The sequence below is a fragment of the Pseudophryne corroboree genome, chromosome 8 (assembly GCF_028390025.1).
Source record: "Pseudophryne corroboree isolate aPseCor3 chromosome 8, aPseCor3.hap2, whole genome shotgun sequence".
In the NCBI taxonomy this organism is placed as follows: Eukaryota; Metazoa; Chordata; class Amphibia; order Anura; family Myobatrachidae; genus Pseudophryne; species Pseudophryne corroboree.
Genome location: NC_086451.1, coordinates 164,412,454 through 164,436,390, shown reverse-complemented (window position 1 = coordinate 164,436,390; position 23,937 = coordinate 164,412,454). Strand labels below are relative to the sequence as shown.

The 23,937-nt window shown below is 34.8% G+C and overlaps 10 non-coding genes across 10 annotated transcripts; all 10 read right to left on the bottom strand.

Annotated features, from left to right (window-relative positions):
- Positions 1-479: 479 nt before the first annotated feature.
- TRNAS-ACU (transfer RNA serine (anticodon ACU)) lies at positions 480-553 on the bottom strand. The gene has a single exon. It is a non-coding gene; the product is annotated as a tRNA-Ser (tRNA).
- Positions 554-3,987: 3,434 nt separating this feature from the next.
- TRNAS-ACU (transfer RNA serine (anticodon ACU)) lies at positions 3,988-4,061 on the bottom strand. Its single transcript has one exon. It is a non-coding gene; the product is annotated as a tRNA-Ser (tRNA).
- A 3,432-nt stretch (positions 4,062-7,493) lies between these two features.
- Positions 7,494-7,567, bottom strand: TRNAS-ACU (transfer RNA serine (anticodon ACU)). The gene has a single exon. It is a non-coding gene; the product is annotated as a tRNA-Ser (tRNA).
- Positions 7,568-8,662: 1,095 nt separating this feature from the next.
- TRNAS-ACU (transfer RNA serine (anticodon ACU)) lies at positions 8,663-8,736 on the bottom strand. Its single transcript has one exon. It is a non-coding gene; the product is annotated as a tRNA-Ser (tRNA).
- A 3,435-nt stretch (positions 8,737-12,171) lies between these two features.
- On the bottom strand, positions 12,172-12,245 carry TRNAS-ACU (transfer RNA serine (anticodon ACU)). Its single transcript has one exon. It is a non-coding gene; the product is annotated as a tRNA-Ser (tRNA).
- Positions 12,246-13,339: 1,094 nt separating this feature from the next.
- On the bottom strand, positions 13,340-13,413 carry TRNAS-ACU (transfer RNA serine (anticodon ACU)). Its single transcript has one exon. It is a non-coding gene; the product is annotated as a tRNA-Ser (tRNA).
- Positions 13,414-18,016: 4,603 nt separating this feature from the next.
- Positions 18,017-18,090, bottom strand: TRNAS-ACU (transfer RNA serine (anticodon ACU)). The gene has a single exon. It is a non-coding gene; the product is annotated as a tRNA-Ser (tRNA).
- A 1,096-nt stretch (positions 18,091-19,186) lies between these two features.
- Positions 19,187-19,260, bottom strand: TRNAS-ACU (transfer RNA serine (anticodon ACU)). The gene has a single exon. It is a non-coding gene; the product is annotated as a tRNA-Ser (tRNA).
- Positions 19,261-22,695: 3,435 nt separating this feature from the next.
- Positions 22,696-22,769, bottom strand: TRNAS-ACU (transfer RNA serine (anticodon ACU)). The gene has a single exon. It is a non-coding gene; the product is annotated as a tRNA-Ser (tRNA).
- Positions 22,770-23,863: 1,094 nt separating this feature from the next.
- Positions 23,864-23,937, bottom strand: TRNAS-ACU (transfer RNA serine (anticodon ACU)). Its single transcript has one exon. It is a non-coding gene; the product is annotated as a tRNA-Ser (tRNA).

The window sequence follows — 23,937 nt, the reverse complement described above, 5'->3', positions numbered from 1 at the left end:
ACCTTGTTTTCACATTAAACAGACTTCTACATGAGAAAGCAGCTAGGATGCAGTGGCGGTAATGTTTCCTGGTGTCAACCTGTATTATTTCAGTAGACATTGAAATGAAGATGCATCTTGCTGCCTTTCCAATGAAGCAAGTTTAATTTAGTAATAGGTGAAAAACCATCCCTACAAAGGTGTTAATCAGAGACTTGGCTTTGTGGACACTTTTCAGAGAACAAATTTGTTAGCATAAAAATAAAGCCAGAAAATGAAGAGCTGTTTAATCACTCAATTGGATTTTTTTTGCCAGCATATTTCTTTTTCTCTGCAACCCACTGCTAAATTGTGCTTCCTAGCTGTTTTTAGTAAATCACTGAATCAAATCTAACTCTGATTACATCAGAAAAGGCCAGGTACCCTACACCATAACAGGGGGTTTGAAATTTTGACTTGTCTACTTAAAGATCACCAAAATCTGATAACAAGGTCAATTACGTCCCTGGGTGGGATTGAACCACCAACCTTTTGGTTAGTAGCCGGACACACTAACCGATTGCGCCACAGAGACACTTCGCAAAAAGTACATACTGACAAAGGCTAATAAGCATACATCTAGAACGTTTCCTAGAAAAACTTTAAAAAGTCAATAATCTGGAGAATTTTTGTAAAATGTTTCTTCCATCAACCAACGAAGAAACACATTGGTACTTTCCCATGATGAGTGAGTGCTTCAGGATCTCTTGCACTTACATGTGCAGCAGAGTACTGCAATGGAAGCATGCTGGGCCCATAACCCAGAGGTAGGCAGATTGAAACTATCCTTTGCTATATGCATTTTTTTTGTTAATTTAAGTAATCAAAACTGGGATTGATATTTTTGCTCTTTTATTTTCACTTAAAGTACAATAACTTTTACCATTTTATTTGTTTTAATAGTATATTGACAGTATTGTTTTCTTTCAAAAATCCACTTAATTTTCTTTACCCTATTATTAAAATGGTAATTGACAAAAACAAACTACATTGTCACCAGAAGAGCAATACAAAATGTACAAGTGATATATTAAAATCATCTTTCCAGCTTGAATTTCAATGATGCATTGGGGCAACGATTTTGTGAGAAACATCTTCACCCTTAAATAAAGATTTTCTTAATTCCTTACCTGTGTGCTAATTAGATATCACCTTGTTTTCACATTAAACAGACTTCCACATGAGAAAGCAGCAAGGATGCAGTGGCGTTAATGTTTCCTGGTGTCAACCCGTATTATTTCAGTAGACATTGAAATGAGGATGCATCTTGCTGCCTTTCCAATGAAGCAAATTTTATTTAGTAATAGGTGAAAAACCATCCCTACAAAGGTGTTAATCAGAGACTTGGCTTTGTGGACACTTTTCAGAGAACAAATTTGTTAGCATAAAAATAAAGCCAGAAAATTAAGAGCTGTTTAATCACTCAATTGGATTTTTTTGCCAGCATATTTCTTTTTCTCTGCAACCCACTGCTAAATTGTGCTTCCTAGCTGTTTTTATAAAATCACTGAATCAAATCTAACTCTGATTACATCAGAGAAGGCCAGGTACCCTACACCATAAGAGGGGGTTTGAAATGTTGACTTGTCTACTTAAAGATCACCAAAATCTGATCACAAGGTCAATTACGTCCCTGGGTGGGATTGAACCACCAACCTTTTTGTTTATAGCCGTTCACACTAACTGATTGCGCCACAGAGACACGTTGCAAAAGTGTATACTGACAAAGGCTAATAAGCATTCATCTAAAATGTTTCCTAGAAAAACTTTAAAAAGTCAATAATCTGGAGAGTTTTTGTAAGATGTTTCTTCCATCCACCAACGAAGAAACACATTGGTACTTTCCCATGATGAGTGAGTGCTTCAGGATCTCTTGCACTTACATGTGCAGCAAAGTACTGCAATGGAAGCATGCTGGGCCCATAACCCAGAGGTAGGCAGATTAAAACTATCCTCTGCTATATGCATATTTTTTTGTTAATTAAAGTAATCCAAAACTGGGATTGATATTTTTGCTCTTTTATTTTTCATTAAAGTACAATAACTTTTACCATTTTAATTTGTTTTAATAGTATATTGAAAGTATTATTTTCTTTAAAAAATCCACTTAATTTTCTTTACCCTATTATTAAAATGGTAATTGACAAAAAACAAACTACATTGTCACCAGAAGAGCAATACAAAATGTACAAGTGATATATTAAAATCATCTTTCCAGCTTGAATTTCAATGATGCATTGGGGCAACGATTTTGTGAGAAACATCTTCACCCTTAAATAAAGATTTTCTTAATTCCTTACCTGTGTGCTAATTAGATATCACCTTGTTTTCACATTAAACAGACTTCTACATGAGAAAGCAGCAAGGATGCAGTGGCGGTAATGTTTCCTGGTGTCAACCTGTATTATTTCAGTAGACATTGAAATGAAGATGCATCTTGCTGCCTTTCCAATGAAGCAAGTTTAATTTAGTAATAGGTGAAAAACCATCCCTACAAAGGTGTTAATCAGAGACTTGGCTTTGTGGACACTTTTCAGAGAACAAATTTGTTAGCATAAAAATAAAGCCAGAAAATGAAGAGCTGTTTAATCACTCAATTGGATTTTTTTTGCCAGCATATTTCTTTTTCTCTGCAACCCACTGCTAAATTGTGCTTCCTAGCTGTTTTTATTAAATCACTGAATCAAATCTAACTCTGATTACATCAGAAAAGGCCAGGTACCCTACACCATAACAGGGGGTTTGAAATTTTGACTTGTCTACTTAAAGATCACCAAAATTTGATAACAAGGTCAATTACGTCCCTGGGTGGGATTGAAACACCAACCTTTTGGTTAGTAGCCGGACACACTAACCGATTGCGCCACAGAGACACTTCGCAAAAAGTACATCCTGACAAAGGCTAATAAGCATACATCTAGAACGTTTCCTAGAAAAACTTTAAAAAGTCAATAATATGGAGAATTTTTGTAAAATGTTTCTTCCATCAACCAACGAAGAAACACATTGGTACTTTCCCATGATGAGTGAGTGCTTCAGGATCTCTTGCACTTACATGTGCAGCAGAGTACTGCAATGGAAGCATGCTGGGCCCATAACCCAGAGGTAGGCAAATTGAAACTATCCTTTGCTATATGCATTTTTTTTTGTTAATTTAAGTAATCAAAACTGGGATTGATATTTTTGCTCTTTTATTTTTACTTGAAGTACAATAACTTTTACCATTTTAATTTGTTTGAATAGTATATTGACAGTATAGTTTTCTTTAAAAAATCAACTTAATTTTCTTTACCCTATTATTAAAAGGGTAATTGACAAAAACAAACTACATTGTCACCAGAAGAGCAATACAAAATGTACAAGTGATATATTAAAATCATCTTTCCAGCTTGAATTTCAATGATGCATTGGGGCAACGATTTTGTGAGAAACATCTTCACCCTTAAATAAAGATTTTCTTAATTCCTTACCTGTGTGCTAATTAGATATCACCTTGTTTTCACATTAAACAGACTTCCACATGAGAAAGCAGCAAGGATGCAGTGGCGTTAATGTTTCCTGGTGTCAACCTGTATTATTTCAGTAGAAATTGAAATGAGGATGCATCTTGCTGCCTTTCCAATGAAGCAAGTTTAATTTAGTAATAGGTGAAAAAACATCCCTACAAAGGTGTTAATCAGAGACTTGGCTTTGTGGACACTTTTCAGAGAACAAATTTGTTAGCATAAAAATAAAGCCAGAAAATGAAGAGCTGTTTAATCACTCAATTGGATTTTTTTTCCCAGCATATTTCTTTTTCTCTGCAACCCACTGCTAAATTGTGCTTCCTATCTGTTTTTATAAAATCACTGAATCAAATCTAACTCTGATTACATCAGAGAAGGCCAGGTACCCTACACCATAATAGGGGGTTTGAAATTTTGACTTGTCTACTTAAAGATCACCAAAATCTGATAACAAGGTCAATTACGTCCCTGGGTGGGATTGAACCACCAACCTTTTGGTTAGTAACCAGACACACTAACCGATTGCGCCACAGAGACACTTTGTAAAAAGTACGTACTGACAAAGGCTAATAAGCATACATCTAGAACGTTTCCTAGAAAAACTTTAAAAAGTCAATAATCTGGAGAGTTTTTGTAAGATGTTTCTTCCATCAACCAACGAAGAAACACATTGGTACTTTCCTATGATGAGTGAGTGCTTCAGGATCTCTTGCACTTACATGTGCAGCAGAGTACTGCAATGGAAGCATGCTGGGCCCATAACCCAGAGGTAGGCAGATTGAAACTATCCTTTGCTATATGCATTTTTTTTGTTAATTTAAGTAATCAAAACTGGGATTGATATTTTTGCTCTTTTATTTTTACTTAAAGTACAATAACTTTTACCATTTTAATTTGTTTTAATAGTATATTGACAGTATAGTTTTCTTTAAAAAATCCACTTAATTTTCTTTACCCTATTATTAAAAGGGTAATTGACAAAAACAAACTACATTGTCACCAGAAGAGCAATACAAAATGTACAAGTGATGTATTAAAATCATCTTTCCAGCTTGAATTTCAATGATGCATTGGGGCAACGATTTTGTGAGAAACATCTTCACCCTTAAATAAAGATTTTCTTAATTCCTTACCTGTGTGCTAATTAGATATCACCTTGTTTTCACATTAAACAGACTTCTACATGAGAAAGCAGCAAGGATGCAGCGGCGTTAATGTTTCCTGGTGTCAACCTGTATTATTTCAGTAGACATTGAAATGAGGATGCATCTTACTGCCTTTCCAATGAAGCAAGTTTAATTTAGTAATAGGTGAAAAACCATCCCTACAAAGGTGTTAATCAGAGACTTGGCTTTGTGGACACTTTTCAGAGAACAAATTTGTTAGCATAAAAATAAAGCCAGAAAATGAAGAGCTGTTTAATCACTCAATTGGATTTTTTTGCCAGCATATTTCTTTTTCTCTGCAACCCACTGCTAAATTGTGCTTCCTAGCTGTTTTTATAAAATCACTGAATCAAATCTAACTCTGATTACATCAGAGACGGCCAGGTACCCTACACCATATGAGGGGGTTTGAAATTTTGACTTGTCTACTTAAAGATCACCAAAATCTGATAACAAGTTCAATTACGTCCCTGGGTGGGATTGAACCACCAACCTTTTGGTTAGTAGCTGGACACACTAACCGATTGCGCCACAGAGACACTTTGCGAAAAGTATATACTGACAAAGGCTAATAAGCATACATCTAGAACGTTTCCTAGAAAAGCTTTAAAAAGTCAATAATCTGGAGAGTTTTTGTAAGATGTTTCTTCCATCAACCAACGAAGAAACACATTGGTACTTTCCCATGATGAGTGAGTGCTTCAGGATCTCTTGCACTTACATGTGCAGCAGAGTACTGCAATGGAAGCATGCTGGGCCCATAACCCAGAGGTAGGCAGATTGAAACTATCCTTTGCTATATGCATTTTTTTTTGTTAATTTAAGTAATCAAAACTGGGATTGATATTTTTGCTCTTTTATTTTTACTTAAAGTACAATAACTTTTACCATTTTAATTTGTTTGAATAGTATATTGACAGTATAGTTTTCTTTAAAAAATCAACTTAATTTTCTTTACCCTATTATTAAAAGGGTAATTGACAAAAACAAACTACATTGTCACCAGAAGAGCAATACAAAATGTACAAGTGATATATTAAAATCATCTTTCCAGCTTGAATTTCAATGATGCATTGGGGCAACGATTTTGTGAGAAACATCTTCACCCTTAAATAAAGATTTTCTTAATTCCTTACCTGTGTGCTAATTAGATATCACCTTGTTTTCACATTAAACAGACTTCCACATGAGAAAGCAGCAAGGATGCAGTGGCGTTAATGTTTCCTGGTGTCAACCTGTATTATTTCAGTAGAAATTGAAATGAGGATGCATCTTGCTGCCTTTCCAATGAAGCAAGTTTAATTTAGTAATAGGTGAAAAACCATCCCTACAAAGGTGTTAATCAGAGACTTGGCTTTGTGGACACTTTTCAGAGAACAAATTTGTTAGCATAAAAATAAAGCCAGAAAATGAAGAGCTGTTTAATCACTCAATTGGATTTTTTTTCCCAGCATATTTCTTTTTCTCTGCAACCCACTGCTAAATTGTGCTTCCTATCTGTTTTCATAAAATCACTGAATCAAATCTAACTCTGATTACATCAGAGAAGGCCAGGTACCCTACACCATAACAGGGGGTTTGAAATTTTGACTTGTCTACTTAAAGATCACCAAAATCTGATAACAAGGTCAATTACGTACCTGGGTGGGATTGAACCACCAACCTTTTGGTTAGTAACCAGACACACTAACCGATTGCGCCACAGAGACACTTCGTAAAAAGTACGTACTGACAAAGGCTAATAAGCATACATCTAGAACGTTTCCTAGAAAAACTTTAAAAAGTCAATAATCTGGAGAGTTTTTGTAAGATGTTTCTTCCATCAACCAAAGAAGAAACACATTGGTACTTTCCCATGATGAGTGAGTGCTTCAGGATCTCTTGCACTTACATGTGCAGCAGAGTACTGCAATGGAAGCATGCTGGGCCCATAACCCAGAGGTAGGCAGATTGAAACTATCCTTTGCTATATGCATTTTTTTTGTTAATTTTAGTAATCAAAACTAGGATTGATATTTTTGCTCTTTTATTTTTACTTAAAGTACAATAACTTTTACCATTTTAATTTGTTTTAATAGTATATTGACAGTATAGTTTTCTTTAAAAAATCCACTTAATTTTCTTTACCCTATTATTAAAAGGGTAATTGACAAAAACAAACTACATTGTCACCAGAAGAGCAATACAAAATGTACAAGTGATATATTAAAATCATCTTTCCAGCTTGAATTTCAATGATGCATTGGGGCAACGATTTTGTGAGAAACATCTTCACCCTTAAATAAAGATTTTCTTAATTCCTTACCTGTGTGCTAATTAGATATCACCTTGTTTTCACATTAAACAGACTTCTACATGAGAAAGCAGCAAGGATGCAGTGGTGTTAATGTTTCCTGGTGTCAACCTGTATTATTTCAGTAGACATTGAAATGAGGATGCATCTTGCTGCCTTTCCAATGAAGCAAGTTTAATTTAGTTATAGGTGAAAAACCATCCCTACAAAGGTGTTAATCAGAGACTTGGCTTTGTGGATACTTTTTAGAGAACAAATTTGTTAGCATAAAAATAAAGGCAGAAAATGAAGAGCTGTTTAATCACTCAATTGGATTTTTCTGCCAGCATATTTTTTTTCTCTGCAACCCATTGCTAAATTGTGCTTCCTAGCTGTTTTTTATAAAATCACTGAATCAAATCTAACTCTGATTACATCAGAGAAGGCCAGGTACCCTACACCATAAGAGGGGGTTTGAAATTTTGACTTGTCTACTTAAATATCACCAAAACCTGATCACAATGTCAATTATGTCCCTGGGTGGAATTGAACCACCAACCTTTTGGTTAGTAGCCAGACACACTAACCGATTGCGCCACAGAGACACTTTGCAAAAAGTACATACTGACAAAGGCTAATAAGCATTCATCTAGAACGTTTCCTAGAAAAACTTTAAAAAGTCAATAATCTGGAGAGTTTTTGTAGGAATTTTCTTAACTCAACCAACGAAGAAACACATTGGTACTTTCCCATGATGAGATGAGTGCTTCAGGATCTCTTGCACTTACATGTGCAGCAGAGTACTGCAATGGAAGCATGCTGGGCCCATAACCCAGAGGTAGGCAGATTGAAACTATCCTTTGCTATATGCATTTTTTTTGTTAATTTTAGTAATCAAAACTAGGATTGATATTTTTGCTCTTTTATTTTTACTTAAAGTACAATAACTTTTACCATTTTAATTTGTTTTAATAGTATATTGACAGTATAGTTTTCTTTAAAAAATCCACTTAATTTTCTTTACCTTATTATTAAAAGGGTAATTGACAAAAACAAACTACATTGTCACCAGAAGAGCAATACAAAATGTACAAGTGATATATTAAAATCATCTTTCCAGCTTGAATTTCAATGATGCATTGGGGCAACGATTTTGTGAGAAACATCTTCACCCTTAAATAAAGATTTTCTTAATTCCTTACCTGTGTGCTAATTAGATATCACCTTGTTTTCACATTAAACAGACTTCTACATGAGAAAGCAGCAAGGATGCAGTGGTGTTAATGTTTCCTGGTGTCAACCTGTATTATTTCAGTAGACATTGAAATGAGGATGCATCTTGCTGCCTTTCCAATGAAGCAAGTTTAATTTAGTTATAGGTGAAAAACCATCCCTACAAAGGTGTTAATCAGAGACTTGGCTTTGTGGATACTTTTTAGAGAACAAATTTGTTAGCATAAAAATAAAGGCAGAAAATGAAGAGCTGTTTAATCACTCAATTGGATTTTTCTGCCAGCATATTTTTTTTCTCTGCAACCCATTGCTAAATTGTGCTTCCTAGCTGTTTTTTATAAAATCACTGAATCAAATCTAACTCTGATTACATCAGAGAAGGCCAGGTACCCTACACCATAAGAGGGGGTTTGAAATTTTGACTTGTCTACTTAAATATCACCAAAACCTGATCACAAGGTCAATTATGTCCCTGGGTGGGATTGAACCACCAACCTTTTGGTTAGTAGCCAGACACACTAACCGATTGCGCCACAGAGACACTTTGCAAAAAGTACATACTGACAAAGGCTAATAAGCATTCATCTAGAACGTTTCCTAGAAAAACTTTAAAAAGTCAATAATCTGGAGAGTTTTTGTAGGAATTTTCTTAACTCAACCAACGAAGAAACACATTGGTACTTTCCCATGATGAGATGAGTGCTTCAGGATCTCTTGCACTTACATGTGCAGCAGAGTACTGCAATGGAAGCATGCTGGGCCCATTACCCAGAGGTAGGCAGATTGAAACTATCCTCTGCTATATGCATTTTTTTTGTTAATTAAAGTAATCCAAAACTGGGATTGATATGTTAGCTATTTTATGTTTACTTAAAGTACAATAACTTTTACCATTTTAATTTGTTTTAATAGTATATTGACAGTATTGTTTTCTTTCAAAAATCCACTTAATTTTCTTTACCCTATTATTAAAATGGTAATTGACAAAAACAAACTACATTGTCACCAGAAGAGCAATACAAAATGTACAAGTGATATATTAAAATCATCTTTCCAGCTTGAATTCCAATGATGCATTGGGGCAACGATTTTGTGAGAAACATCTTCACCCTTAAATAAAGATTTTCTTAATTCCTTACCTGTGTGCTAATTAGATATCACCTTGTTTTCACATTAAACAGACTTCCACATGAGAAAGCAGCAAGGATGCATTGGCGTTAATGTTTCCTGGTGTCAACCTGTATTATTTCAGTAGACATTGAAATGAGGATGCATCTTACTGCCTTTCCAATGAAGCAAGTTTAATTTAGTAATAGGTGAAAAACCATCCCTACAAAGGTGTTAATCAGAGACTTGGCTTTGTGGACACTTTTCAGAGAACAAATTTGTTAGCATAAAAATAAAGCCAGAAAATGAAGAGCTGTTTAATCACTCAATTGGATTTTTTTGCCAGCATATTTCTTTTTCTCTGCAACCCACTGCTAAATTGTGCTTCCTAGCTGTTTTTATAAAATCACTGAATCAAATCTAACTCTGATTACATCAGAGAAGGCCAGGTACCCTACACCATAATAGGGGGTTTGAAATTTTGACTTGTCTACTTAAAGATCACCAAAATCTGATAACAAGTTCAATTACGTCCCTGGGTGGGATTGAACCACCAACCTTTTGCTTAGTAGCTGGACACACTAACCGATTGCGCCACAGAGACACTTTGCGAAAAGTATATACTGACAAAGGCTAATAAGCATACATCTAGAACGTTTCCTAGAAAAGCTTTAAAAAGTCAATAATCTGGAGAGTTTTTGTAAGATGTTTCTTCCATCAACCAACGAAGAAACACATTGGTACTTTCCCATGATGAGTGAGTGCTTCAGGATCTCTTGCACTTACATGTGCAGCAGAGTACTGCAATGGAAGCATGCTGGGCCCATAACCCAGAGGTAGGCAGATTGAAACTATCCTTTGCTATATGCATTTTTTTTTTGTTAATTTAAGTAATCAAGACTGGGATTGATATTTTTGCTCTTTTATTTTTACTTAAAGTACAATAACTTTTACCATTTTAATTTGTTTTAATAGTATATTGACAGTATAGTTTTCTTTAAAAAATCCACTTAATTTTCTTTACCCTATTATTAAAAGGGTAATTGACAAAAACAAACTACATTGTCACCAGAAGAGCAATACAAAATGTACAAGTGATATATTAAAATCATCTTTCCAGCTTGAATTTCAATGATGCATTGGGGCAACGATTTTGTGAGAAACATCTTCACCCTTAAATAAAGATTTTCTTAATTCCTTACCAGTGTGCTAATTAGATATCACCTTGTTTTCACATTAAACAGACTTCTACATGAGAAAGCAGCAAGGATGCAGTGGCGTTAATGTTTCCTGGTGTCAACCTGTATTATTTCAGTAGACATTGAAATGAGGATGCATCTTGCTGCCTTTCCAATGAAGCAAGTTTAATTTAGTTATAGGTGAAAAACCATCCCTACAAAGGTGTTAATCAGAGACTTGGCTTTGTGGACACTTTTTAGAGAACAAATTTGTTAGCATAAAAATAAAGGCAGAAAATGAAGAGCTGTTTAATCACTCAATTGGATTTTTCTGCCAGCATATTTTTTTTCTCTGCAACCCATTGCTAAATTGTGCTTCCTAGCTGTTTTTTATAAAATCACTGAATCAAATCTAACTCTGATTACATCAGAGAAGGCCAGGTACCCTACACCATAAGAGGGGGTATGAAATTTTGACTTGTCTACTTAAATATCACCAAAACCTGATCACAAGGTCAATTATGTCCCTGGGTGGGATTGAACCACCAACCTTTTGGTTAGTAGCCGGACACACTAACCAATTGCGCCACAGTGACACTTTGCAAAAAGTCCATACTGACAAAGGCTAATAAGCATTCATCTAGAACATTTCCTAGAAAAACTTTAAAAAGTCAATAATCTGGAGAGTTTTTGTAAGAATTTTCTTAAATCAACCAACGAAGAAACAAATTGGTACTTTCCCATGATGAGTGAGTGCTTCAGGATCTCTTGCACTTACATGTGCAGCAGAGTACTGCAATGGAAGCATGCTGGGCCCATTACCCAGAGGTAGGCAGATTGAAACTATCCTCTGCTATATGCATTTTTTTTGTTAATTAAAGTAATCCAAAACTGGGATTGATATGTTAGCTATTTTATGTTTACTTAAAGTACAATAACTTTTACCATTTTAATTTGTTTTAATAGTATATTGACAGTATTGTTTTCTTTCAAAAATCCACTTAATTTTCTTTACCCTATTATTAAAATGGTAATTGACAAAAACAAACTACATTGTCACCAGAAGAGCAATACAAAATGTACAAGTGATATATTAAAATCATCTTTCCAGCTTGAATTTCAATGATGCATTGGGGCAACGATTTTGTGAGAAACATCTTCACCCTTAAATAAAGATTTTCTTAATTCCTTACCTGTGTGCTAATTAGATATCACCTTGTTTTCACATTAAACAGACTTCCACATGAGAAAGCAGCAAGGATGCAGTGGCGTTAATGTTTCCTGGTGTCAACCTGTATTATTTCAGTAGAAATTGAAATGAGGATGCATCTTGCTGCCTTTCCAATGAAGCAAGTTTAATTTAGTAATAGGTGAAAAACCATCCCTACAAAGGTGTTAATCAGAGACTTGGCTTTGTGGACACTTTTCAGAGAACAAATTTGTTAGCATAAAAATAAAGCCAGAAAATGAAGAGCTGTTTAATCACTCAATTGGATTTTTTTTCCAGCATATTTCTTTTTCTCTGCAACCCACTGCTAAATTGTGCTTCCTAGCTGTTTTTATAAAATCACTGAATCAAATCTAACTCTGATTACATCAGAGAAGGCCAGGTACCCTACACCATAACAGGGGGTTTGAAATTTTGACTTGTCTACTTAAAGATCACCAAAATCTGATAACAAGGTCAATTACGTCCCTGGGTGGGATTGAACCACCAACCTTTTGGTTAGTAGCCAGACACACTAACCGATTGCGCCACAGAGACACTTTGTAAAAAGTACGTACTGACAAAGGCTAATAAGCATACATCTAGAACGTTTCCTAGAAAAACTTTAAAAAGTTAATAAGCTGGAGAGTTTTTGTAAGATGTTTCTTCCATCAACCAACGAAGAAACACATTGGTACTTTCCCATGATGAGTGAGTGCTTCAGGATCTCTTGCACTTACATGTGCAGCAGAGTACTGCAATGGAAGCATGCTGGGCCCATAACCCAGAGGTAGGCAGATTGAAACTATCCTTTGCTATATGCATTTTTTTTGTTAATTTAAGTAATCAAAACTGGGATTGATATTTTTGCTCTTTTATTTTTACTTAAAGTACAATAACTTTTACCATTTTAATTTGTTTTAATAGTATATTGACAGTATAGTTTTCTTTAAAAAATCCACTTAATTTTCTTTACCCTATTATTAAAAGGGTAATTGACAAAAACAAACTACATTGTCACCAGAAGAGCAATACAAAATGTACAAGTGATATATTAAAATCATCTTTCCAGCTTGAATTTCAATGATGCATTGGGGCAACGATTTTGTGAGAAACATCTTCACCCTTAAATAAAGATTTTCTTAATTCCTTACCTGTGTGCTAATTAGATATCACCTTGTTTTCACATTAAACAGACTTCTACATGAGAAAGCAGCAAGGATGCAGTGGTGTTAATGTTTCCTGGTGTCAACCTGTATTATTTCAGTAGACATTGAAATGAGGATGCATCTTGCTGCCTTTCCAATGAAGCAAGTTTAATTTAGTTATAGGTGAAAAACCATCCCTACAAAGGTGTTAATCAGAGACTTGGCTTTGTGGATACTTTTTAGAGAACAAATTTGTTAGCATAAAAATAAAGGCAGAAAATGAAGAGCTGTTTAATCACTCAATTGGATTTTTCTGCCAGCATATTTTTTTTCTCTGCAACCCATTGCTAAATTGTGCTTCCTAGCTGTTTTTTATAAAATCACTGAATCAAATCTAACTCTGATTACATCAGAGAAGGCCAGGTACCCTACACCATAAGAGGGGGTTTGAAATTTTGACTTGTCTACTTAAATATCACCAAAACCTGATCACAAGGTCAATTATGTCCCTGGGTGGGATTGAACCACCAACCTTTTGGTTAGTAGCCAGACACACTAACCGATTGCGCCACAGAGACACTTTGCAAAAAGTACATACTGACAAAGGCTAATAAGCATTCATCTAGAACGTTTCCTAGAAAAACTTTAAAAAGTCAATAATCTGGAGAGTTTTTGTAGGAATTTTCTTAACTCAACCAACGAAGAAACACATTGGTACTTTCCCATGATGAGTGAGTGCTTCAGGATCTCTTGCACTTACATGTGCAGCAGAGTACTGCAATGGAAGCATGCTGGGCCCATAACCCAGAGGTAGGCAGATTGAAACTATCCTTTGCTATATGCATTTTTTTTTGTTAATTTAAGTAATCAAAACTGGGATTGATATTTTTGCTCTTTTATTTTTACTTAAAGTACAATAACTTTTACCATTTTAATTTGTTTTAATAGTATATTGACAGTATAGTTTTCTTTAAAAAATCCACTTAATTTTCTTTACCCTATTATTAAAAGGGTAATTGACAAAAACAAACTACATTGTCACCAGAAGAGCAATACAAAATGTACAAGTGATATATTAAAATCATCTTTCCAGCTTGAATTTCAATGATGCATTGGGGCAACGATTTTGTGAGAAACATCTTCACCCTTAAATAAAGATTTTCTTAATTCCTTACCTGTGTGCTAATTAGATATCACCTTGTTTTCACATTAAACAGACTTCTACATGAGAAAGCAGCAAGGATGCAGTGGCGTTAATGTTTCCTGGTGTCAACCTGTATTATTTCAGTAGACATTGAAATGAGGATGCATCTTGCTGCCTTTCCAATGAAGCAAGTTTAATTTAGTAATAGGTGAAAAACCATCCCTACAAAGGTGTTAATCAGAGACTTGGCTTTGTGGACACTTTTCAGAGAACAAATTTGTTAGCATAAAAATAAAGCCAGAAAATGAAGAGCTGTTTAATCACTCAATTGGATTTTTTTTCCCAGCATATTTCTTTTTCTCTGCAACCCACTGCTAAATTGTGCTTCCTATATGTTTTTATAAAATCACTGAATCAAATCTAACTCTGATTACATCAGAGAAGGCCAGGTACCCTACACCATAACAGGGGGTTTGAAATTTTGACTTGTCTACTTAAAGATCACCAAAATCTGATAATAAGGTCAATTACGTCCCTGGGTGGGATTAAACCACCAACCTTTTGGTTAGTAACCAGACACACTAACCGATTGCGCCACAGAGACACTTTGTAAAAAGTACGTACTGACAAAGGCTAATAAGCATACATCTAGAACGTTTCCTAGAAAAACTTTAAAAAGTCAATAATCTGGAGAGTTTTTGTAAGATGTTTCTTCCATCAACCAACGAAGAAACACATTGGTACTTTCCTATGATGAGTGAGTGCTTCAGGATCTCTTGCACTTACATGTGCAGCAGAGTACTGCAATGGAAGCATGCTGGGCCCATAACCCAGAGGTAGGCAGATTGAAACTATCCTTTGCTATATGCATTTTTTTTGTTAATTTAAGTAATCAAAACTGGGATTGATATTTTTGCTCTTTTATTTTTACTTAAAGTACAATAACTTTTACCATTTTAATTTGTTTTAATAGTATATTGACAGTATAGTTTTCTTTAAAAAATCCACTTAATTTTCTTTACCCTATTATTAAAAGGGTAATTGACAAAAACAAACTACATTGTCACCAGAAGAGCAATACAAAATGTACAAGTGATATATTAAAATCATCTTTCCAGCTTGAATTTCAATGATGCATTGGGGCAACGATTTTGTGAGAAACATCTTCACCCTTAAATAAAGATTTTCTTAATTCCTTACCAGTGTGCTAATTAGATATCACCTTGTTTTCACATTAAACAGACTTCTACATGAGAAAGCAGCAAGGATGCAGTGGCGTTAATGTTTCCTGGTGTCAACCTGTATTATTTCAGTAGACATTGAAATGAGGATGCATCTTGCTGCCTTTCCAATGAAGCAAGTTTAATTTAGTTATAGGTGAAAAACCATCCCTACAAAGGTGTTAATCAGAGACTTGGCTTTGTGGACACTTTTTAGAGAACAAATTTGTTAGCATAAAAATAAAGCCAGAAAATGAAGAGCTGTTTAATCACTCAATTGGATTTTTTTGCCAGCATATTTCTTTTTCTCTGCAACCCACTGCTAAATTGTGCTTCCTAGCTGTTTTTATAAAATCACTGAATCAAATCTAACTCTGATTACATCAGAGAAGGCCAGGTACCCTACACCATAAGAGGGGGTTTGAAATTTTGACTTGTCTACTTAAAGATCACCAAAATCTGATAACAAGGTCAATTACGTTCCTGGGTGGGATTGAACCACCAACCTTTTGGTTAATAGCCATACACACTAACTGATTGCGCCACAGAGACACTTTGCAAAAGTACATACTGACAAAGGCTAATAAGCATTCATCTAAAACGTTTACTAGAAAAACTTTAAAAAGTCAATAATCTGGAGAGTTTTTGTAAGATGTTTCTTCCATCAACCAACGAAGAAACACATTGGTACTTTCCCATGATGAGTGAGTGCTTCAGGATCTACTGCACTTACATGTGCAGCAGAGTACAGCAATGGAAGCATGCTGGGCACATAACCCAGAGGTAAGCAGATTGAAACTATCCTCTGCTATATGCATTTTTTTTTGTTAATTAAAGTAATCCAAAACTGGGATTGATATTTTGGCTCTTTTATTTTTACTTAAAGTACAATAACTTTTACCATTTTAATTTGTTTTAATAGTATATTGACAGTATTGTTTTCTTTCAAAAATCCACTTAATTTTCTTTACCCTATTATTAAAATGGTAATTGACAAAAACAAACTACATTGTCACCAGAAGAGCAATACAAAATGTACAAGTGATATATTAAAATCATCTTTCCAGCTTGAATTTCAATGATGCATTGGGGCAACGATTTTGTGAGAAACATCTTCACCCTTAAATAAAGATTTTCTTAATTCCTTACCTGTGTGCTAATTAGATATCACCTTGTTTTCACATTAAACAGACTTCTACATGAGAAAGCAGCAAGGATGCAGTGGCGGTAATGTTTCCTGGTGTCAACCTGTATTATTTCAGTAGACATTGAAATGAAGATGCATCTTGCTGCCTTTCCAATGAAGCAAGTTTAATTTAGTAATAGGTGAAAAACCATCCCTACAAAGGTGTTAATCAGAGACTTGGCTTTGTGGACACTTTTCAGAGAACAAATTTGTTAGCATAAAAATAAAGCCAGAAAATGAAGAGCTGTTTAATCACTCAATTGGATTTTTTTTGCCAGCATATTTCTTTTTCTCTGCAACCCACTGCTAAATTGTGCTTCCTAGCTGTTTTTATGAAATCACTGAATCAAATCTAACTCTGATTACATCAGAAAAGGCCAGGTACCCTACACCATAACAGGGGGTTTGAAATTTTGACTTGTCTACTTAAAGATCACCAAAATTTGATAACAGGGTCAATTACGTCCCTGGGTGGGATTGAAACACCAACCTTTTGGTTAGTAGCCGGACACACTAACCGATTGCGCCACAGAGACACTTCGCAAAAAGTACATCCTGACAAAGGCTAATAAGCATACATCTAGAACGTTTCCTAGAAAAACTTTAAAAAGTCAATAATATGGAGAATTTTTGTAAAATGTTTCTTCCATCAACCAACGAAGAAACACATTGGTACTTTCCCATGATGAGTGAGTGCTTCAGGATCTCTTGCACTTACATGTGCAGCAGAGTACTGCAATGGAAGCATGCTGGGCCCATAACCCAGAGGTAGGCAGATTGAAACTATCCTTTGCTATATGCATTTTTTTTGTTAATTTAAGTAATCAAAACTGGGATTGATATTTTTGCTCTTTTATTTTTACTTGAAGTACAATAACTTTTACCATTTTAATTTGTTTGAATAGTATATTGACAGTATAGTTTTCTTTAAAAAATCAACTTAATTTTCTTTACCCTATTATTAAAAGGGTAATTGACAAAAACAAACTACATTGTCACCAGAAGAGCAATACAAAATGTACAAGTGATATATTAAAATCATCTTTCCAGCTTGAATTTCAATGATGCATTGGGGCAACGATTTTGTGAGAAACATCTTCACCCTTAAATAAAGATTTTCTTAATTCCTTACCTGTGTGCTAATTAGATATCACCTTGTTTTCACATTAAACAGACTTCCACATGAGAAAGCAGCAAGGATGCAGTGGCGTTAATGTTTCCTGGTGTCAACCTGTATTATTTCAGTAGAAATTGAAATGAGGATGCATCTTGCTGCCTTTCCAATGAAGCAAGTTTAATTTAGTAATAGGTGAAAAACCATCCCTACAAAGGTGTTAATCAGAGACTTGGCTTTGTGGACACTTTTCAGAGAACAAATTTGTTAGCATAAAAATAAAGCCAGAAAATGAAGAGCTGTTTAATCACTCAATTGGATTTTTTCCCCCAGCATATTTCTTTTTCTCTGCAACCCACTGCTAAATTGTGCTTCCTATCTGTTTTTATAAAATCACTGAATCAAATCTAACTCTGATTACATCAGAGAAGGCCAGGTACCCTACACCATAACAGGGGGTTTGAAATTTTGACTTGTCTACTTAAAGATCACCAAAATCTGATAACAAGGTCAATTACGTCCCTGGGTGGGATTGAACCACCAACCTTTTGGTTAGTAACCAAACACACTAACCGATTGCGCCACAGAGACACTTTGTAAAAAGTATGTACTGACAAAGGCTAATAAGCATACATCTAGAACGTTTCCTAGAAAAACTTTAAAAAGTCAATAATCTGGAGAGTTTTTGTAAGATGTTTCTTCCATCAACCAAAGAAGAAACACATTGGTACTTTCCCATGATGAGTGAGTGCTTCAGGATCTCTTGCACTTACATGTGCAGCAGAGTACTGCAATGGAAGCATGCTGGGCCCATAACCCAGAGGTAGGCAGATTGAAACTATCCTTTGCTATATGCATTTTTTTTGTTAATTTTAGTAATCAAAACTGGGATTGATATTTTTGCTCTTTTATTTTTACTTAAAGTACAATAACTTTTACCATTTTAATTTGTTTTAATAGTATATTGACAGTATAGTTTTCTTTAAAAAAATCCACTTAATTTTCTTTACCCTATTATTAAAAGGGTAATTGACAAAAACAAACTACATTGTCACCAGAAGAGCAATACAAAATGTACAAGTGATATATTAAAATCATCTTTCCAGCTTGAATTTCAATGATGCATTGGGGCAACGATTTTGTGAGAAACATCTTCACCCTTAAATAAAGATTTTCTTAATTCCTTACCTGTGTGCTAATTAGATATCACCTTGTTTTCACATTAAACAGACTTCTACATGAGAAAGCAGCAAGGATGCAGTGGTGTTAATGTTTCCTGGTGTCAACCTGTATTATTTCAGTAGACATTGAAATGAGGATGCATCTTGCTGCCTTTCCAATGAAGCAAGTTTAATTTAGTTATAGGTGAAAAACCATCCCTACAAAGGTGTTAATCAGAGACTTGGCTTTGTGGATACTTTTTAGAGAACAAATTTGTTAGCATAAAAATAAAGGCAGAAAATGAAGAGCTGTTTAATCACTCAATTGGATTTTTCTGCCAGCATATTTTTTTTCTCTGCAACCCATTGCTAAATTGTGCTTCCTAGCTGTTTTTTTATAAAATCACTGAATCAAATCTAACTCTGATTACATCAGAGAAGGCCAGGTACCCTACACCATAAGAGGGGGTTTGAAATTTTGACTTGTCTACTTAAATATCACCAAAACCTGATCACAAGGTCAATTATGTCCCTGGGTGGGATTGAACCACCAACCTTTTGGTTAGTAGCCAGACACACTAACCGATTGCGCCACAGAGACACTTTGCAAAAAGTACATACTGACAAAGGCTAATAAGCATTCATCTAGAACGTTTCCTAGAAAAACTTTAAAAAGTCAATAATCTGGAGAGTTTTTGTAGGAATTTTCTTAACTCAACCAACGAAGAAACACATTGGTACTTTCCCATGATGAGATGAGTGCTTCAGGATCTCTTGCACTTACATGTGCAGCAGAGTACTGCAATGGAAGCATGCTGGGCCCATTACCCAGAGGTAGGCAGATTGAAACTATCCTCTGCTATATGCATTTTTTTTGTTAATTAAAGTAATCCAAAACTGGGATTGATATGTTAGCTATTTTATGTTTACTTAAAGTACAATAACTTTTACCATTTTAATTTGTTTTAATAGTATATTGACAGTATTGTTTTCTTTCAAAAATCCACTTAATTTTCTTTACCCTATTATTAAAATGGTAATTGACAAAAACAAACTACATTGTCACCAGAAGAGCAATACAAAATGTACAAGTGATATATTAAAATCATCTTTCCAGCTTGAATTCCAATGATGCATTGGGGCAACGATTTTGTGAGAAACATCTTCACCCTTAAATAAAGATTTTCTTAATTCCTTACCTGTGTGCTAATTAGATATCACCTTGTTTTCACATTAAACAGACTTCCACATGAGAAAGCAGCAAGGATGCATTGGCGTTAATGTTTCCTGGTGTCAACCTGTATTATTTCAGTAGACATTGAAATGAGGATGCATCTTACTGCCTTTCCAATGAAGCAAGTTTAATTTAGTAATAGGTGAAAAACCATCCCTACAAAGGTGTTAATCAGAGACTTGGCTTTGTGGACACTTTTCAGAGAACAAATTTGTTAGCATAAAAATAAAGCCAGAAAATGAAGAGCTGTTTAATCACTCAATTGGATTTTTTTGCCAGCATATTTCTTTTTCTCTGCAACCCACTGCTAAATTGTGCTTCCTAGCTGTTTTTATAAAATCACTGAATCAAATCTAACTCTGATTACATCAGAGAAGGCCAGGTACCCTACACCATAAGAGGGGGTTTGAAATTTTGACTTGTCTACTTAAAGATCACCAAAATCTGATAACAAGTTCAATTACGTCCCTGGGTGGGATTGAACCACCAACCTTTTGGTTAGTAGCTGGACACACTAACCGATTGCGCCACAGAGACACTTTGCGAAAAGTATATACTGACAAAGGCTAATAAGCATACATCTAGAACGTTTCCTAGAAAAGCTTTAAAAAGTCAATAATCTGGAGAGTTTTTGTAAGATGTTTCTTCCATCAACCAACGAAGAAACACATTGGTACTTTCCCATGATGAGTGAGTGCTTCAGGATCTCTTGCACTTACATGTGCAGCAGAGTACTGCAATGGAAGCATGCTGGGCCCATAACCCAGAGGTAGGCAGATTGAAACTATCCTTTGCTATATGCATTTTTTTTTTGTTAATTTAAGTAATCAAAACTGGGATTGATATTTTTGCTCTTTTATTTTTACTTAAAGTACAATAACTTTTACCATTTTAATTTGTTTTAATAGTATATTGACAGTATAGTTTTCTTTAAAAAATCCACTTAATTTTCTTTACCCTATTATTAAAAGGGTAATTGACAAAAACAAACTACATTGTCACCAGAAGAGCAATACAAAATGTACAAGTGATATATTAAAATCATCTTTCCAGCTTGAATTTCAATGATGCATTGGGGCAACGATTTTGTGAGAAACATCTTCACCCTTAAATAAAGATTTTCTTAATTCCTTACCAGTGTGCTAATTAGATATCACCTTGTTTTCACATTAAACAGACTTCTACATGAGAAAGCAGCAAGGATGCAGTGGCGTTAATGTTTCCTGGTGTCAACCTGTATTATTTCAGTAGACATTGAAATGAGGATGCATCTTGCTGCCTTTCCAATGAAGCAAGTTTAATTTAGTTATAGGTGAAAAACCATCCCTACAAAGGTGTTAATCAGAGACTTGGCTTTGTGGACACTTTTTAGAGAACAAATTTGTTAGCATAAAAATAAAGGCAGAAAATGAAGAGCTGTTTAATCACTCAATTGGATTTTTCTGCCAGCATATTTTTTTTCTCTGCAACCCATTGCTAAATTGTGCTTCCTAGCTGTTTTTTTATAAAATCACTGAATCAAATCTAACTCTGATTACATCAGAGAAGGCCAGGTACCCTACACCATAAGAGGGGGTTTGAAATTTTGACTTGTCTACTTAAATATCACCAAAACCTGATCACAAGGTCAATTATGTCCCTGGGTGGGATTGAACCACCAACCTTTTGGTTAGTAGCCGGACACACTAACCGATTGCGCCACAGTGACACTTTGCAAAAAGTACATACTGACAAAGGCTAATAAGCATTCATCTAGAACATTTCCTAGAAAAACTTTAAAAAGTCAATAATCTGGAGAGTTTTTGTAAGAATTTTCTTAAATCAACCAACGAAGAAACAAATTGGTACTTTCCCATGATGAGTGAGTGCTTCAGGATCTCTTGCACTTACATGTGCAGCAGAGTACTGCAATGGAAGCATGCTGGGCCCATTACCCAGAGGTAGGCAGATTGAAACTATCCTCTGCTATATGCATTTTTTTTGTTAATTAAAGTAATCCAAAACTGGGATTGATATGTTAGCTATTTTATGTTTACTTAAAGTACAATAACTTTTACCATTTTAATTTGTTTTAATAGTATATTGACAGTATTGTTTTCTTTCAAAAATCCACTTAATTTTCTTTACCCTATTATTAAAATGGTAATTGACAAAAACAAACTACATTGTCACCAGAAGAGCAATACAAAATGTACAAGTGATATATTAAAATCATCTTTCCAGCTTGAATTTCAATGATGCATTGGGGCAACGATTTTGTGAGAAACATCTTCACCCTTAAATAAAGATTTTCTTAATTCCTTACCTGTGTGCTAATTAGATATCACCTTGTTTTCACATTAAACAGACTTCCACATGAGAAAGCAGCAAGGATGCAGTGGCGTTAATGTTTCCTGGTGTCAACCTGTATTATTTCAGTAGAAATTGAAATGAGGATGCATCTTGCTGCCTTTCCAATGAAGCAAGTTTAATTTAGTAATAGGTGAAAAACCATCCCTACAAAGGTGTTAATCAGAGACTTGGCTTTGTGGACACTTTTCAGAGAACAAATTTGTTAGCATAAAAATAAAGCCAGAAAATGAAGAGCTGTTTAATCACTCAATTGGATTTTTTTCCAGCATATTTCTTTTTCTCTGCAACCCACTGCTAAATTGTGCTTCCTAGCTGTTTTTATAAAATCACTGAATCAAATCTAACTCTGATTACATCAGAGAAGGCCAGGTACCCTACACCATAACAGGGGGTTTGAAATTTTGACTTGTCTACTTAAAGATCACCAAAATCTGATAACAAGGTCAATTACGTCCCTGGGTGGGATTGAACCACCAACCTTTTGGTTAGTAGCCAGACACACTAACCGATTGCGCCACAGAGACACTTTGTAAAAAGTACGTACTGACAAAGGCTAATAAGCATACATCTAGAACGTTTCCTAGAAAAACTTTAAAAAGTTAATAAGCTGGAGAGTTTTTGTAAGATGTTTCTTCCATCAACCAACGAAGAAACACATTGGTACTTTCCCATGATGAGTGAGTGCTTCAGGATCTCTTGCACTTACATGTGCAGCAGAGTACTGCAATGGAAGCATGCTGGGCCCATAACCCAGAGGTAGGCAGATTGAAACTATCCTTTGCTATATGCATTTTTTTTGTTAATTTAAGTAATCAAAACTGGGATTGATATTTTTGCTCTTTTATTTTTACTTAAAGTACAATAACTTTTACCATTTTAATTTGTTTTAATAGTATATTGACAGTATAGTTTTCTTTAAAAAATCCACTTAATTTTCTTTACCCTATTATTAAAAGGGTAATTGACAAAAACAAACTACATTGTCACCAGAAGAGCAATACAAAATGTACAAGTGATATATTAAAATCATCTTTCCAGCTTGAATTTCAATGATGCATTGGGGCAACGATTTTGTGAGAAACATCTTCACCCTTAAATAAAGATTTTCTTAATTCCTTACCTGTGTGCTAATTAGATATCACCTTGTTTTCACATTAAACAGACTTCTACATGAGAAAGCAGCAAGGATGCAGTGGTGTTAATGTTTCCTGGTGTCAACCTGTATTATTTCAGTAGACATTGAAATGAGGATGCATCTTGCTGCCTTTCCAATGAAGCAAGTTTAATTTAGTTATAGGTGAAAAACCATCCCTACAAAGGTGTTAATCAGAGACTTGGCTTTGTGGATACTTTTTAGAGAACAAATTTGTTAGCATAAAAATAAAGGCAGAAAATGAAGAGCTGTTTAATCACTCAATTGGATTTTTCTGCCAGCATATTTTTTTTCTCTGCAACCCATTGCTTAATTGTGCTTCCTAGCTGTTTTTTATAAAATCACTGAATCAAATCTAACTCTGATTACATCAGAGAAGGCCAGGTACCCTACACCATAAGAGGGGGTTTGAAATTTTGACTTGTCTACTTAAATATCACCAAAACCTGATCACAAGGTCAATTATGTCCCTGGGTGGGATTGAACCACCAACCTTTTGGTTAGTAGCCAGACACACTAACCGATTGCGCCACAGAGAC